We start from the raw sequence: 17,397 nt of genomic DNA, 5'->3' as shown, positions 1-17,397 counted from the left end.
AATGGAAAAAGATATGACTTGATTTTTGACTTATTCTGTATTTTTTTTTTTTTTTTTTCAAATTAATTCACTCGTATGACCTCTTAGGCATTTATGGTGCTTTTCAAGGCACATTTTCTTAGAAATATGCTATGGATGTACATAGCTTGTTGAGGAGAGATGTGTCACAAGTCTCAAGTCCCACGGAGGAGCTCTGGAAAGATAAGAAGGAGTGATGACAGTGGAAGATGAGAGACGACCAGGCCTGGGACTTTTATGTTGTTGGTTTGTTTTTGTTTATGCATCAGTCGTCTGTAAGAGGCTGCCACTTTTGTTTGTTGTATTTGTTTACTTTGGTAATAAAATGACATTGAACATTTGCCGGTTCCCGCCGTTCAGCGCTTCCAGGTTCAACGTCAGAACATCGACCAATTATTGTCTAGCTCCTGCGTCAGCATCACACGCATGCGTCATGCTGCTCATGTGTACAGCGTGGGCCAATACTGAGCCGGCATTCGGACGTAGAACTTGGAAGCACTGAGCGTAAACAGCGTAGGAAAATGGCACAGAAGAGAAGATATTGTTGAATAAAGCCAATATTTTTGTTTTGTTTTTGCGCACAAAAAGTATTCTCCTTGCTTCATAAAATCAAGGTTGATCCACTGTAGTCACATGGACTATTTCAACGATGTCTTTAGTACCTTTTTGGACCTTGAAAGTGGCGGTTAAATTGCTGTCTATGGAGGATTTCATCAAAAATATCTTAATTTGTGTTCTGAAGATGAACAAAGGTCTTACGGGTGTGGAACGACCTGAGGGTGAGTACTTACTGACAGAATTTTCATTCAAAGCTGCGTTGGTGCTGCTGCTGAGCCAGAGAGAGCAGTTGTCATGGATAGGTATGAAACAGCTTCACAAACAGTCTTTTCAATTATTTGTATTATTCAATTATTCAATTAATATATGTTCAAAAATGCTGATTCATCATTAAGTATTTATGAGTGAGTCATTGAATCATTCATTTAAACCGATTTTTTAAAAATAATTCATTCAGATTATTAAACATTTTAAATAGACTGCAGCAATTAACATTTTGTCTGAACCTCTGGTAAATTACATGTTATTTTGTTAAGTCATAGTAGTCTGTTCAGATTCTTGGGAGAATCGCAATCTCTGTTTGAAACAAACAAACAAACAAAAAAAAAATCATGATTCTCAATTTATTCAGAATTGTGCAGCTCTATATTTCAGTAACAAGAAAATGATTTCTGTAATCATGTAGCCAAGACCACAGCTGGATAATATCTCGTCTGAGAGCGCAGGCCCCTCAGTGAAGCTGATATATGGTGACAATGGACCCTGATGTTGTTGTTCAGTATCAGCTCTCACTCCTAATGGAAGAGGAAACTCTGTCCATTTGTGACTGAAATCAAGCCAGCCGCCGCAGAGATACCAAACACCCCCTTGGCATTTCCCGGGGCCTTGATAACATCGCATCTGAGATAAGACACAAAAGACGTTGACTAATCCTAGAGGAGAGAAGAGCACAGATAAAGGTTGTTTGGAGGTAAACAAGTGTGGAAAATGAGCAATGTGAGACTGAGTGGGCTGAGACTGAGTTTATTAGGGGGGTCTCATTACGTTTGGTGTTTACCTTTTATCAACACACATAATAAGCAGCGAGTGTGTTAAAAGGTAAAACCAATTCCCCGAATGCTCTCAGCGCCTACAGAACGTAATGTTCTTAAGATCCTTCAACAGTTTATGTGACTGGAATGAAGCTCGGCTCCTTTACCACTGCTGTAATAATGCTTAAACACTATTAGCTGCATCCAAAATGAAACACTGTGTTAAACGTCACCCTTTAATTCATGCCATTGCAACCTAATAACATTACCACGCTACATTCTGCTGTGTAAAAACCATTTCTACCAGCAATCAAACTAGAATTTCCTTAAGAAAATGTGAGAGGTGTTCGCCCATGCAAAAGTTGCTAAAATAGCATGTTGAAATGTGGTTGCAGCAGTGGTTTTCCAATGTTACTAGCCACTCGGCATTTTCACTGGCCACAATTTTGACATCGATACCATGAGGGAAAACTGGCATATAGATATTTTTAATATTATCTCATAATTTGTCAGCAGGTATTTTAGGCTGACCTGACGCACAGATCCATTATACGGTTACGCATGTTTTCTTTTTCAACTGTTTAAGTGAACGTGTTAACTGAATGTGTTTACGTGACATTCTTGTCACGTAAACACATTCTTTTGCATGTATTTGACTGTTTAAGTGCTATAAGCAGTGAAAAAGAAATGAGAGGCAGCCTTATGTGCGCGTACTTTCGGTGTGAGCACAAAATCTGCGGGAATGAGTAAAATTATACGCGATACACACAATCCCACACCAAAATTCATGCCCTGTAACACCAACAATATTCATCCAGAGCAAATGAAACAATTGAGTGAGGGGAGGCGGGTTTGTGTGTCAACTCATTGTCTGAGAGATGAGAGAGAGAAAGCACAGCTGGTATTGTGTATCTATTCTGCGGAAAATGAGTATTGAAAACGTTTCAGATATTTCAGTATCGATATGTATCGAAAAATCGATTTTTTACATTGCACATAGTTTATTATTTTAGATGCCATTTTAAAAGATTACAATTGAAACATAGTAGATATAGGTATCAAAGATACTATGTTGTCCCCCATTTTTTGGGACATGTCCCATAATGTTCTTGGAAGTACACATGCATACCATGGTACCTACATTTCAGTGCCATGTTATATATCAAAACGCCATCTTTATCACCTGATACAATCACTGTACCATGGCACTGCCACAGTATTTTATTGTACAATTGTGCACAAACTGTTTTTGTTCATCGACAATGTGCTTGATATGAGTGAATCAAGAGTTTCAGTCTAACCTCTGTAATCCACTGCATTCAGAGCTGATGATCATGCTTTTGTCTATCATTAGACACTCCTGCTCTGCCAGACACAAACAAACTCAAACGATGAGTCAATGTTTTCCTCGGCAGGTTTCCTTCAGAGTGGTATCTGCAGAAAAGAAACAAGACTGGAAGAGTGGATAAGTGTTCAAAGCTTTTATTATATTATGACAGATGCTTTATTGAGGTTTGATGATGGTCCTGCTCTAAGAAACAATGAAGTGAACATGATAGCGGTTTCGAAATGTGTTCATAAATACCCAGAGGCTCTATTTAATCTTGACGCTGTTCTTAAATGTCAAAGAGATGGAGGATGTCTTCAGATGACACCACTTAAAGGAAAAAAACAATTTAATAAGGAAAATTATTTTATGCAAACCATTAAACTTACAGATTGGTTAACAAATAATATCAATATGAGAACTTCTGAATCCAGTTCAAATTTTCATTTGATTTGCTAGCATTTTGACAATAGGTTCTGCTTAAATTAAAAAAAAAAAAGATATTAAATTATGGAGAAGCTTGTATGCACGATAGCCCCTTCTGACTTTCAAATGAACCTCATTTCTTTCAGTTCTCAGAAAACATCACCTCGCTGTGCTTGTGGTTTAGAGTGTTTACTCAGTTCAAGGGTCACATCCACAAGCAACAGGAAGCATCCTAACATTTCCGCTGCTAAATGAATTGGCAAGACTTTAGACTGCTTAAAGGTTGTTTGAACAATAAACAAACCCACACTGGCAAAGCTCCAGTGTTGTAAGGATCCGCTTGTATGGCTTTCAATGCCAGTATAACATTACTGTGATAGTGCTGGTGTATGGATGACAGACATAGACTTATTATCATACTGCTTTGTGATTTAAAGGGGTCCCATTATGCTTTAGTGTGTAATGTTGCTGTTTGAGCATGAAAAAGGTCTGCAAAGTTCCAAAGTTACTCCAAAGGGAGTTATTCTCTATATCAGTGTGCACTGTTTCTGAACTCCCTGAAATGCCTCCATTGTAGTCTTGAGTTTTCTTCCCAGAACGAACACGTCACACTATTCCTCATTTAAAAGGGCCGTGGCCTTGTTGAGTTAGTAGTGTGTTGAAACTCGCGGTTATGGTAAGCGGCGGGACATTTCCCAAACACACCCGAAGCGGTTAACCAATCACAACACACTGATCCAGCCGACCAATCAGAGCACATTGCGTGTTACGGAAGGAGGGGCTTCATAGAGACAGGAACTAAACAGGGGTGTGTTTCCCAAAAGCATTGTTAGCCAACTAACATCCTAAAGTTCCGTCGTTACTAACATAGTTCAACGATTTGGTGTTTCCCGAAACCATAGTTCAAACGAACATTCGCAAACTGCATCGCAAACTTGTGTGGTTGGAACGACAGCTCTCGAGCTGTGATTAGAAGCATAGTTTCTTGTTTTTATGACAAGTGGACTTAATAAATCGTTATCCTGAGCAAAATAAGCAAGCTGACGTTAAGTACAATGTATATATCTTTTATTTTGAATATATACAAATGTAATTTACTTATTTTAGTTTGTCAAGAGATTTAAAGCACCGTTTTTGAAGAGTGTGTATGTGCGTACGTGCTCTAGTACGTAAGAACAAGCCTATGATTGAATCCGTAAATAAAGCAAAATAACTGAGAAAAATGTGAATTAGTCCTCAGATGCCATGTCCGTAATTTATAGCAAAAAATCTATCATTAATTCGATCTCAAACTGATTCATTTAAAGAAGTTATTACTCACCACCTGCGTGACGTCATTCACCAACGCGGCTGAACGGCAGGTTTGCGACAATACGGTTTCGGGAAAGCTTCCCTAGTAATATCCTAGCAAATGCATATGATCCTATACCAACCATATGTAAAAAGTCCAAGCAAGCACCTAGCAACGCCCAAGAAACCACTCAGAATACCCTAGCAACTGTCTTATGACACTATAGCAATCTAGCAAGTGTCTAGTAACTACTGAACACAAATAACATTTTCTTTTAAAATGTTACATATATTTATAAAGTAAAAAGGTAAAATAAAAATATAAAATATATTAACTGCCATTCAAAAGTCTGGTTTGGGATCAGTACATTTAAAAAAATGAAATGAATATTTTTATCCAGCAAGGATGCATTAAATTGACCAAAACTGACAGTAAAGACATTTATAATGTTACAAAAAGATTTCCATTTTAAATAAATGGTATTATTTTAAAATACACCATCAATAACATAAACAAAAAAGTCCCACAGCCTTCCATTAAAAAAAGATCCTGAATGGCCATATCTAATATCATACAGAATCTTTGGCTTAGAAACCACTTAGAAGTGCCCTAACAACCACCCAGAACACCCTAGCAACAGCTTAGCAAATTGGCAAAGTTGCGGCCAATTCTACCAAACACTGCTCATTTCCTTCAATCTTTGGTCCTTTTGTAAGGGTGTCAAAATGAGTGTTTTTGTACAGAATGGAAGATAAAAATTTAAAACAAAAACTACTCCATGCCTATCTCTTTTGCAGTAATAAACAGATTCAAACATGCAACTACAAGGTCATGTTTATTTTTGGCTAGTAATTTAATGGCCAAATTTGTTTATCAGCAGAATTGCACACACACACAAACCCATGCACATACCCTCATCTTTTGATTGGTGCATTTGATCTTCCCTTCTTGCTCACTGATGAGTTTTCCTCTCTCATTTTAATTCTGCTCCCACTTGCGTCTGGAAGTGCTGCTGCTGAGTAACATCGCCAGAAGGAATCGTGATGATAGGGTGGTGCTAAAACAAATAAGGGCAGAACAGAGGAAAACACAAAAATAGGTCTTTGCCCACGTACCTCTTGATTGGCATCACTGTTTTGTCAGCGGGATGCTGTAATTGTTTGTCCTCATAATTACTGTGACAAAATGACAGTCTTTTAACTTAAAAGCACAATGAAGAAACAGCACGAGCCTTAGGAAGACTGTCAATAAAAGTGGAGAAAAGTTGGGGAAGTTTCAAATGGAACCCTATGAAGAAGAAACAGTTGTATCTCAATTGTTTCTCCTAGTCAGCAATGAGATGAATTTGAGAGCAAATGGAGACTTTTCTCAGAAGAAACGGAATATATAAGCAAAAGGCACTAATGATATTACACAGTCTCAGAAGAGATCTCAACGATATACCAAAGTCTATCAAAAGTCAGAAATATTTCTCATTAAATTCTCCCAAGTTCAAATAATAGCTGGTATCCGCAATAATTTTGTTTTTTGATCTTTATCATATCAGTTTTATTTTGCCTACATTTAATTTGCTAATTTTAATTCTGTATTTTGTTTGCATACTCCATTGTACAATATATAAGTGCCTGGTGAAGCAGAATCAGAATTATTTTGCACAGATGCACCAGGAATTATGGATATTTTTCTTTCACTTTTTGTTTTTGTTTGCAATGATTATTTTTGTCAGAGACTGTACCGCCTGCAGCAAAACTGGACCATTCAAAACACGAACACTTCAGACGGCTGGTTTCACTGGTCTCGGTGCCAGACTGAAAGATGGACCACAGTGAGACAAAACCTCATGACGTTTCAGAAAGGTATTCCAGAATGTGAGACAATCACTGTCTGCTGCGGAATGAAATGCTCACAAGGAGCCGCTGGATATTTCATCCTAAAAAAAAAACAAACCATCTGAACGTGATTCAAACTCGCATTGTTGTTTTCATCCTCCAGCCCAGTCTGATCAGGCAGCACTTTGGAGGATTTTATAAAGTCTTGGTTATCTTCAGATGTCATCACAAGTCCACAAAGATGCAGAATACATTAAAAAAAACAAAAACAAAACAAAACAAACAAAAAAAATGACATGAACTATACATGTACATTTTCTGAAGAACATGTGAATGGTGCCTGCCTGTGGAAAATTTGCGGTTGTTTTTTTTTTTTTTTTGCAGTGCTGTTATTTTAACCTAAAACTATTAAAAATATTTTTTTTGTTCATTGAAATAAAGGCCCTGTTTACACCTGGTATTAAGATGCATTTTTGTCAATTAGATCACAAGTGGACGACACTGAATACTGGTGTAAACGAGGTCTAAAATGATTTGAGCTTGACCACTTTCGACCATTTTCAGAGGTAGTTGAAAACGCATTTGACCAGATTGCTTTCATAGTGTAAACGCTCATGTGGTCGAAAGTGTTCGAAAAGCCACAAAAGACCACCTACTCTCAGCCTACTGACACAATAAACATTATGGGAAGTGCGCTAGCCAGGTAAACAGGGGAAAAAAAAAATAAAAAATACTATTATAGTATATAAGTAATACTAACATAAAAGTGGTTATGGGTGGTTGCCAGGGTGTTGCTAAGGTGTTCTGACAGGTTTTTTTTTAGCATGTTACGATGAGGAAGTCAAAGTCTAAAGAGTCCATTCTCTAAACAGACAATATGACCTTCTGAGTTTTTCAGAATTTTATCATTCTCAATGCAGAAAATAACAAGTCAGAAAGCTTATAGGATTAGCATATGCAGCTCCTCTCAACAAACACATCTTTAACTGAGTGGGACTAGTTAGTTACATATTGAATATCATACTCTTTTGATTGGGGCCTGTAAGCAAATGTTTAGAAAAGACTTTCTAAAAACACCCGAACAACAACTTAGAACATCCCAGAAAACACTCTAAATATAAACCACTTAGAACATCAAACACCCTGAATATTAACCATTTAGAACATCCTAGCAACCACTTAGAATATCATGGAAACCACCCAGAACATTCTAGAATCCACCTAGAATACCCTACCAACTGCTTAGAACATCACAGAAACCTCAGAGAACACCCTAGCAACCTTATTACATCCATCCCATCAACCATTTAGAACTTAAACAAAAATAATAAAATGAAAACACCTGCGTTGCATTTTCTTCAGAATTTTCAAATTTTCTAAATTAGACTAATTACTTGTTTTCACTCTGCCACCAGCTGTTACCTAAAACTTTTAATTACTGAGTGATTTAACAAATTCAGTTGGACTAAAATATCAGAGTTGAATGGTGCCTGCCTGTGGAAAATTTGCGGTTATTGTTTTTTTTTTTGTTTTGTTTTGTTTTTTGCAGTGCTGTTATTTTAACATAAAACTATTAAAAATCATTTTTTGTTCATTGAAATACAGTTTACAGTTGGAAATATCAGAGTTTCGGAAGAAATATAAAGAAGTAAAGTGTTATAAAAGAATAAGTGGCGTCATTCGCCCAAAAATGAAAATTCTGTCACCATTTGCTCACCCTCAATGTCATTTTAAACCTGTTTGACTTTCTTTTTTTCTGTTGAACACAAAAGATGATATTTTGGGATTAGGGGTCCAAACAACATCAGACTCCACTGACCTTACGGACAAAAACCATCACTGGGAACATTTTCCAAAACATTTTCTTTTGTGTTAATGCACCTCAATCTACTTTAATTTCAGTTCACGCATCTTCTGGGAGGCAATGAGAACAGCCTGTACGTTTTTGTCAGAGCCACTTTAACTGTGCCGGCAATGTCAGTATTGTCTTTCCAGCCGCTACGCCTGAAGCCAGACCCCTACGCCTGACTTCTGAGTTAAAGTACTTGATGCAGTGAAACCTCCCACTGCATTCAACTCAACCTCGAGCTAAAGTAGTTCAGAAGCAATTTAGATTCATGGGAAATGTCTTTTCGCTGTGAAATGCGAGGGTGCGAGGGAGAAAAGCCCCCAGACCCTTTTGAAGTGGAGGCAGTCGCCATCGCTGTGCACTTTGGGGCGTCAGCATGGGTCTCGCTGCGTGACGCATTCACTGCGCTCACCTTTCATGTCTCTATGTGCGCCTGCAGTGATTAGAGCCGCTGAGTAGTTAAAATGCTTTCAGTACTGACTGCAAAGAGAGAGAGAGAGCAAGAGAGAGACTTAAAAAAACATTTTGTAAGGAAATGAGAGATAGCTACTGCAAGACAAGATGGTTTACAGGCATGCCCAGTGAATTAACAATAATGAACAAAAAATAATGCCATGTTTATTAGAAGCCATTATGCTTAATTATACAGTGTAAAAAGTCTGTTTAAAACTGACCTGGAAAACAAAAGTGCAGGTTATTAAATGAATATTTACCTAAAAATGAAACTTATGTCATCATTTACTCACCCTCATGTCATTCCAAACCTGTATGACTTGGTTTCTTTCGAAGATACACTGCTCAGCCAAAAAAGTTGTTTGGATTTAAATAGGCAAATGCTTAAGAGTCTATGTTTGGATCATTATTGCAGTGATTATTATATTTCTAGCATGTTATATGTTTGGCAACAGTTCTTCTAACCCTAATTGATGGAGTGTGTAGCTTTTCATTTCTTAAACAACCATGTAGGAAGACATATCATGGCCATATTCCAGGATGACAATGCCAAGATTCATCAGGCTCAAATTGTGAAAGAATGTTTGGGAGGGAGCATGAAGAATCATTTTCTCACATGAATTGGCACCTCTGAGTCCAGACCTTAAATTCATTGAAAGTCTTTGGGATGTGCTGGAGTAGACTTTACAGAGTGCTCACCTCTTGCATTGTCAACACAAGATCTTGACCAAAAATTGATGCACCTCTTGATGGAAATAAATGTTGTGATGTTATTTTTATCAAGAGGTGCATCACTTTTTGTTGGGGTCCAGTGTTCCTTATTTTGTCTTGTTGCATTATCTTATTTCTTTTTTTCTAACAGCCATTTTATAGCATAAAATTACATTATAGAGAGAATTTCACCATTTATTTTGGAATCTCAAACACGCCATTGACATGAATTGACCCTAAAATAGACTTTGGATTATCTGTTATATGGGTCATTGACGAATAAGTTTTTTAAGATGGTAGTTCATTCTGAGAGGTGTTTAGATGAAAGTGCATTCTGAGATGTGTTTAGATGGTAGTTCATTCTGAGAGGTCTTTAGATGGTAGCGCATTCTGAGAGGTGTTTAGATGGTAGCTCATTGTGATAGGAGTTTAGATGGTAGTTCATTCTGAGAGGTGTTTAGATGGTAGTACATTCTGAGAGGTGTTTAGATGGTAACGCATTCTGAGAGGTGTTTAGATGGTAGTACATTTTGAGAGGTGTTTAGATGGTAGCGCATTCTGAGAGGTGTTTAGATGGTAGCACATTCTGAGAGGTGTTTAGATGGTAGTTCATTCTGAGAGGTGTTTAGATGGTAGTACATTTTGAGAGGTGTTTAGATGGTAGTTCATTCTGAGAGGTGTTTAGATGGTAGTACATTTTGAGAGGTGTTTAGATGGTAGCACATTCTGAGAGGTGTTTAGATGGTAGTTCATTCTGAGAGGTGTTTAGATGGTAGTACATTCTGAGAGGTGTTTAGATGGTAACGCATTCTGAGAGGTGTTTAGATGGTAATGCATTTTGAGAGGTGTTTAGATGGTAGCGCATTCTGAGAGGTGTTTAGATGGTAGTGCATTTTGAGAGGTGTTTAGATGGTAGTTCATTCTGAGAGGTGTTTAGATGGTAGCGAATTCTGAGAGGTATTTAGATGGTAGCACATTTTGAGAGGTGTTTAGATGGTAGTACATTTTGAGAGGTGTTTAGATGGTAGTTCATTCTGAGAGGTGTTTAGATGGTAGTACATTTTGAGAGGTGTCTAGATGGTAGCGAATTCTGAGAGGTATTTAGATGGTAGCACATTTTGAGAGGTGTTTAGATGGTAGTACATTTTGAGAGGTGTTTAGATGGTAGTTCATTCTGAGAGGTGTTTAGATGGTAGTACATTTTGAGAGGTGTCTAGATGGTAGCGAATTCTGAGAGGTATTTAGATGGTAGCACATTTTGAGAGGTGTTTAGATGGTAGTTCATTCTGAGAGGTGTTTAGATGGTAGTACATTTTGAGAGGTGTCTAGATGGTAGCGAATTCTGAGAGGTATTTAGATGGTAGCACATTTTGAGAGGTGTTTAGATGGTAGTACATTTTGAGAGGTGTTTAGATGGTAGTTCATTCTGAGAGGTCTTTAGATGGTAGCGCATTCTGAGAGGTGTTTAGATGGTAGCTCATTGTGATAGGAGTTTAGATGGTAGTTCATTCTGAGAGGTGTTTAGATGGTAGTACATTCTGAGAGGTGTTTAGATGGTAACGCATTCTGAGAGGTGTTTAGATGGTAGTACATTTTGAGAGGTGTTTAGATGGTAGCGCATTCTGAGAGGTGTTTAGATGGTAGCACATTCTGAGAGGTGTTTAGATGGTAGTTCATTCTGAGAGGTGTTTAGATGGTAGTACATTTTGAGAGGTGCTTAGATGGTAGTTCATTCTGAGAGGTGTTTAGATGGTAGTACATTTTGAGAGGTGTTTAGATGGTAGCACATTCTGAGAGGTGTTTAGATGGTAGTTCATTCTGAGAGGTGTTTAGATGGTAGTACATTCTGAGAGGTGTTTAGATGGTAACGCATTCTGAGAGGTGTTTAGATGGTAATGCATTTTGAGAGGTGTTTAGATGGTAGCGCATTCTGAGAGGTGTTTAGATGGTAGTGCATTTTGAGAGGTGTTTAGATGGTAGTTCATTCTGAGAGGTGTTTAGATGGTAGCGAATTCTGAGAGGTATTTAGATGGTAGCACATTTTGAGAGGTGTTTAGATGGTAGTACATTTTGAGAGGTGTTTAGATGGTAGTTCATTCTGAGAGGTGTTTAGATGGTAGTACATTTTGAGAGGTGTCTAGATGGTAGCGAATTCTGAGAGGTATTTAGATGGTAGCACATTTTGAGAGGTGTTTAGATGGTAGTACATTTTGAGAGGTGTTTAGATGGTAGTTCATTCAGAGAGGTGTTTAGATGGTAGTACATTTTGAGAGGTGTCTAGATGGTAGCGAATTCTGAGAGGTATTTAGATGGTAGCACATTTTGAGAGGTGTTTAGATGGTAGTTCATTCTGAGAGGTGTTTAGATGGTAGTACATTTTGAGAGGTGTCTAGATGGTAGCGAATTCTGAGAGGTATTTAGATGGTAGCACATTTTGAGAGGTGTTTAGATGGTAGTACATTTTGAGAGGTGTTTAGATGGTAGTTCATTCTGAGAGGTGTTTAGATGGTAGTACATTTTGAGAGGTGTCTAGATGGTAGCGAATTCTGAGAGGTATTTAGATGGTAGCACATTTTGAGAGGTGTTTAGATGGTAGTACATTTTGAGAGGTGTTTAGATGGTAGTTCATTCTGAGAGGTGTTTAGATGGTAGTACATTTTGAGAGGTGTCTAGATGGTAGCGAATTCTGAGAGGTATTTAGATGGTAGCACATTTTGAGAGGTGTTTAGATGGTAGTTCATTCTGAGAGGTGTTTAGATGGTAGTACATTTTGAGAGGTGTCTAGATGGTAGCGAATTCTGAGAGGTATTTAGATGGTAGCACATTTTGAGAGGTGTTTAGATGGTAGTTCATTCTGAGAGGTGTTTAGATGGTAGTACATTCTGAGAGGTGTTTAGATGGTAACGCATTCTGAGAGGTGTTTAGATGGTAGCGCATTCTGAGAGGTGTTTAGATGGTAGTTCATTCTGAGAGGTGTTTAGATGGTAGTACATTTTGAGAGGTGTTTAGATGGTAACGCATTCTGAGAGGTGTTTAGATGGTAGTACATTTTGAGAGGTGTTTAGATGGTAGTACATTCTGAGAGGTGTTTAGATGGTAACGCATTCTGAGAGGTATTTAGATGCTAGTACATTTTGAGAGGTGTTTAGATGGTAGTTCATTCTGAGAGGTGTTTAGATGGTAGTTCATTCTGAGAGGTGTTTAGATGGTAGTACATTCTGAGAGGTGTTTAGATGGTAACGCATTCTGAGAGGTATTTAGATGGTAACGCATTCTGAGAGGTATTTAGATGGTAGTACATTTTGAGAGGTGTTTAGATGGTAGTTCATTCTGAGAGGTGTTTAGATGGTAGTTCATTCTGAGAGGTGTTTAGATGGTAGTACATTTTGAGAGGTGTTTAGATGGTAGTACATTTTGAGAGGTATTTAGATGTAACGCATTCTGAGAGGTGTTTAGATGGTAGTTCATTCTGAGAGGTGTTTAGATGGTAGTACATTCTGAGAGGTATTTAGATGTAACGCATTCTGAGAGGTATTTAGATGGTAGTTCATTCTGAGAGGTGTTTAGATGGTAGTTCATTCTGAGAGGTGTTTAGATGGTAGTACATTTTGAGAGGTGTCTAGATGGTAGCGAATTCTGAGAGGTATTTAGATGGTAGCACATTTTGAGAGGTGTTTAGATGGTAGTTCATTCTGAGAGGTGTTTAGATGGTAGTACATTTTGAGAGGTGTTTAGATGGTAGTTCATTCTGAGAGGTGTTTAGATGGTAGTACATTCTGAGAGGTGTTTAGATGGTAACGCATTCTGAGAGGTGTTTAGATGGTAGCGCATTCTGAGAGGTATTTAGATGGTAGTACATTTTGAGAGGTGTTTAGATGGTAGTTCATTCTGAGAGGTGTTTAGATGGTAGTACATTTTGAGAGGTGTCTAGATGGTAGCGCATTCTGAGAGGTATTTAGATGGTAGCACATTTTGAGAGGTGTTTAGATGGTAACGCATTCTGAGAGGTGTTTAGATGGTAGTTCATTCTGAGAGGTGTTAAGATGGTAGTACATTCTGAGAGGTATTTAGATGTAACGCATTCTGAGAGGTATTTAGATGGTAGTTCATTCTGAGAGGTGTTTAGATGGTAGTTCATTCTGAGAAGTGTTTAGATGGTAGTACATTCTGAGAGGTGTTTAGATGGTAACGCATTCTGAGAGGTATTTAGATGGTAACGCATTCTGAGAGGTATTTAGATGGTAGTACATTTTGAGAGGTGTTTAGATGGTAGTTCATTCTGAGAGGTGTTTAGATGGTAGTACATTTTGAGAGGTATTTAGATGGTAGCACATTTTGAGAGGTGTTTAGATGGTAACGCATTCTGAGAGGTGTTTAGATGGTAGTACATTTTGAGAGGTGTTTAGATGGTAGTACATTTTGAGAGGTGTTTAGATGGTAGCACATTCTGAGAGGTATTTAGATGGTAGCACATTTTGAGAGGTGTTTAGATGGTAACGCATTCTGAGAGGTGTTTAGATGGTAGTACATTTTGAGAGGTGTTTAGATGGTAGTACATTTTGAGAGGTGTTTAGATGGTAGTACATTTTGAGAGGTGTCTAGATGGTAGCGCATTCTGAGAGGTATTTAGATGGTAGCACATTTTGAGAGGTGTTTAGATGGTAACGCATTCTGAGAGGTGTTTAGATGGTAGTACATTTTGAGAGGTGTTTAGATGGTAGTACATTCTGAGAGGTGTTTAGATGGTAACGCATTCTGAGAGGTATTTAGATGCTAGTACATTTTGAGAGGTGTTTAGATGGTAGTTCATTCTGAGAGGTGTTTAGATGGTAGTTCATTCTGAGAGGTGTTTAGATGGTAGTACATTTTGAGAGGTGTTTAGATGGTAGTACATTTTGAGAGGTATTTAGATGTAACGCATTCTGAGAGGTGTTTAGATGGTAGTTCATTCTGAGAGGTGTTAAGATGGTAGTACATTCTGAGAGGTATTTAGATGTAACGCATTCTGAGAGGTATTTAGATGGTAGTTCATTCTGAGAGGTGTTTAGATGGTAGTTCATTCTGAGAGGTGTTTAGATGGTAGTACATTCTGAGAGGTGTTTAGATGGTAACGCATTCTGAGAGGTATTTAGATGGTAACGCATTCTGAGAGGTATTTAGATGGTAGTACATTTTGAGAGGTGTTTAGATGGTAGTTCATTCTGAGAGGTGTTTAGATGGTAGTTCATTCTGAGAGGTGTTTAGATGGTAGTACATTTTGAGAGGTGTTTAGATGGTAGTACATTTTGAGAGGTATTTAGATGTAACGCATTCTGAGAGGTGTTTAGATGGTAGTTCATTCTGAGAGGTATTTAGATGTAACGCATTCTGAGAGGTGTTTAGATGGTAGTTCATTCTGAGAGGTGTTAAGATGGTAGTACATTCTGAGAGGTATTTAGATGTAACGCATTCTGAGAGGTGTTTAGATGGTAGTTCATTCTGAGACGTGTTTAGATGGTAGTTCATTCTGAGAGGTGTTTAGATGGTAGTTCATTTTGAGACGTGTTTCGATGGTAGTTCATTCTGAGAGATGTTTAGATGGAAGTGCATTCTGAGAGGTGTTTAGATGGTACCGCATTCTGAGAGGTGTTTAGATGTAGTTCATTCTGAGAGGTGTTTAAATGGTACCGCATTCTGAGAGGTGTTTAGATGGTAGTTCATTCTGAGAGGTGTTTAGATGGTAGTTCATTCTGAGAGGTGTTTAGATGGTAACGCATTCTGAGAGGTGTTTAGATGGTAGTTCATTCTGAGAGGTGTTTAGATGGTAGTTCATTCTGAGAGGTGTTTAGATGGTAGTTCATTCTGAGAGGTGTTTAGATGGTAGTTCATTCTGAGAGGTGTTTAGATGTAGCGCATTCTGAGAGGTGTTTAGATGTAGTTCATTCTGAGAGGTGTTTAGATGGTAACGCATTCTGAGAGGTATTTAGATGTAGCGCATTCTGAGAGGTGTTTAGATGTAGTTCATTCTGAGAGGTGTTTAGATGTAGTTCATTCTGAGAGGTGTTTAAATGGTACCACATTCTGAGAGGTGTTTAGATGGTAGTTCATTCTGAGAGGTGTTTAGATGGTAGTTCATTCTGAGAGGTGTTTAGATGGTAACACATTCTGAGAGGTGTTTAGATGGTAGTTCATTCTGAGAGGTGTTTAGATGGTAGTTCATTCTGAGAGGTGTTTAGATGGTAGTTCATTCTGAGAGGTGTTTAGATGGTAGTTCATTCTGAGAGGTATTTAGATGTAGCGCATTCTGAGAGGTGTTTAGATGTAGTTCATTCTGAGAGGTGTTTAGATGGTAACGCATTCTGAGAGGTGTTTTGAGAGGACAAGATTTGCTTTTTTACACCCATTATTAAGATGGTAGTGCATTCTGAGAGGTGTTTATATGGAAGTGCATTCTGAGAGGTGTTTAGATGGTAGTTCATTCTGATAGGTGTTTTGAGCTGACAAGTTGTGCTTTTTTACGTCCATTATTAAAAGTGTAAAAAAAAAAAAAAAACATCATGGAGATATAATTCATTTGAAAGTTTCATTAAATGTTAACAATGAGATTATGTGGTTTTTATAATCAATTAACACTGCTTTTGTCATATTTTACAAGATGGACAAAATTTGTTACCAAAAAAGTCATTCGGTTTAACCAAAATTTTGGTTTTACTGAATGACACCTTTAGTTATACCGAATGACGATATTTTCAAACAATGCTAACAGGCTGATATCTAGTTAGCTAGCAAAAGGACAATCAAACATTTTATATTTAGTACAAGTTTTTAAAATATTACAACATTTTCCATGTTTTATAACGGTTATACTGAATGACCTGATGTTTCCAGACATGCGTATGAGCAAGTGAAAACATGAACTTTTCAGATAGTTAAAAGAGAGTTAGTTACTTTGCTTCATGACCATGTGGTCCTTTGCAGGTGTCTCTGAATGATGTCACATCCTGTCACATGATATTGACCGCATGATTTGATCCAAAATGGTCCCTTTAGACCGTTTTATTCTTACCTTTAAAGTCTGAAATGTCCATGCAGTATAAACTCGATTGTACAGTCGGCAATACGAGGATGCTCAACGCTAGAGATGTAAACAGGACGCGTACTGTGTTTATCCAATCAATGACACTGACACCGCAAATATGCAGATAAGAATGTTAACCCAGGGTTTAGGAATGTACAATGTGAAACATCAGCTTATGAATATGAACCAAAATAGATGATGACCAGGGGCTGAAAATAATAACTAAAATAACAAAAATAATAATTAAAATAGATCCAAACAACTATATTCCAAGTATTCTGAAAGCTTTGTGTGAAAACTTATAGAATATATAATGAGCCATATGGATTCATTTTATGTTTTTTTTTTTTTTTTGGAACTGTTCTTTTAAAGAAATAACTGCAAGTATTTCACCGGCATATTCACACATGGTTAAATTCATCCTGCCTGAGTGAAAGAATGAGTATGTTTTTGGAAATCCTTGTGTGGGAGGGAAAAGGGGAGTTTGAGATACAGCAAAGGCAGGAAACAGCAGCCGCAATTTGTAAATGCAAATTCAGTTCAGTTGAGCATGTACCCACTGCTGAAGAGAAAGACTGTGTGTGTGTGTGTGTGTGTGTGTGTGAAGGGAGGAGAGTATAGGGATGTTCATGCGTCATTCGGAAGAGAAAGAGAGTGTCTGTGAATCAGTAGAGTTAGGGAGGGGGGTCTCGTTTGAGCATGCAGATGAAAACGCATTTAATTTTAATTATCTGAGTTTTACACTCGAAGTCTGTTAATTTGTTTTCTTATGGATATTATAAAAAGATGAAATAATCATTATTTTGTCATTTAAATATGGATTTAGAAAAAACAAGACAAAATGTGA

General features: G+C 37.6%; 1 long non-coding RNA gene across 1 annotated transcript; it reads right to left on the bottom strand.

The window, feature by feature from the left end:
• Nucleotides 1–1,220: 1,220 nt before the first annotated feature.
• On the bottom strand, nt 1,221–16,629 carry LOC127514806 (uncharacterized). Its single transcript, XR_007930709.1, has 4 exons — nt 16,539–16,629; nt 5,564–5,708; nt 2,909–3,041; nt 1,221–1,508 (listed from the first exon to the last, which is right to left on the bottom strand). It is a non-coding gene; the product is annotated as an uncharacterized LOC127514806 (long non-coding RNA).
• Nucleotides 16,630–17,397: the final 768 nt, after the last annotated feature.

Source organism: Ctenopharyngodon idella, chromosome 1 (genome assembly GCF_019924925.1).
Source record: "Ctenopharyngodon idella isolate HZGC_01 chromosome 1, HZGC01, whole genome shotgun sequence".
In the NCBI taxonomy this organism is placed as follows: domain Eukaryota; kingdom Metazoa; phylum Chordata; class Actinopteri; order Cypriniformes; family Xenocyprididae; genus Ctenopharyngodon; species Ctenopharyngodon idella.
The sequence above is the reverse complement of the archived record's forward strand: the minus strand, read 5'-3'. Positions and strand labels throughout refer to the sequence as shown.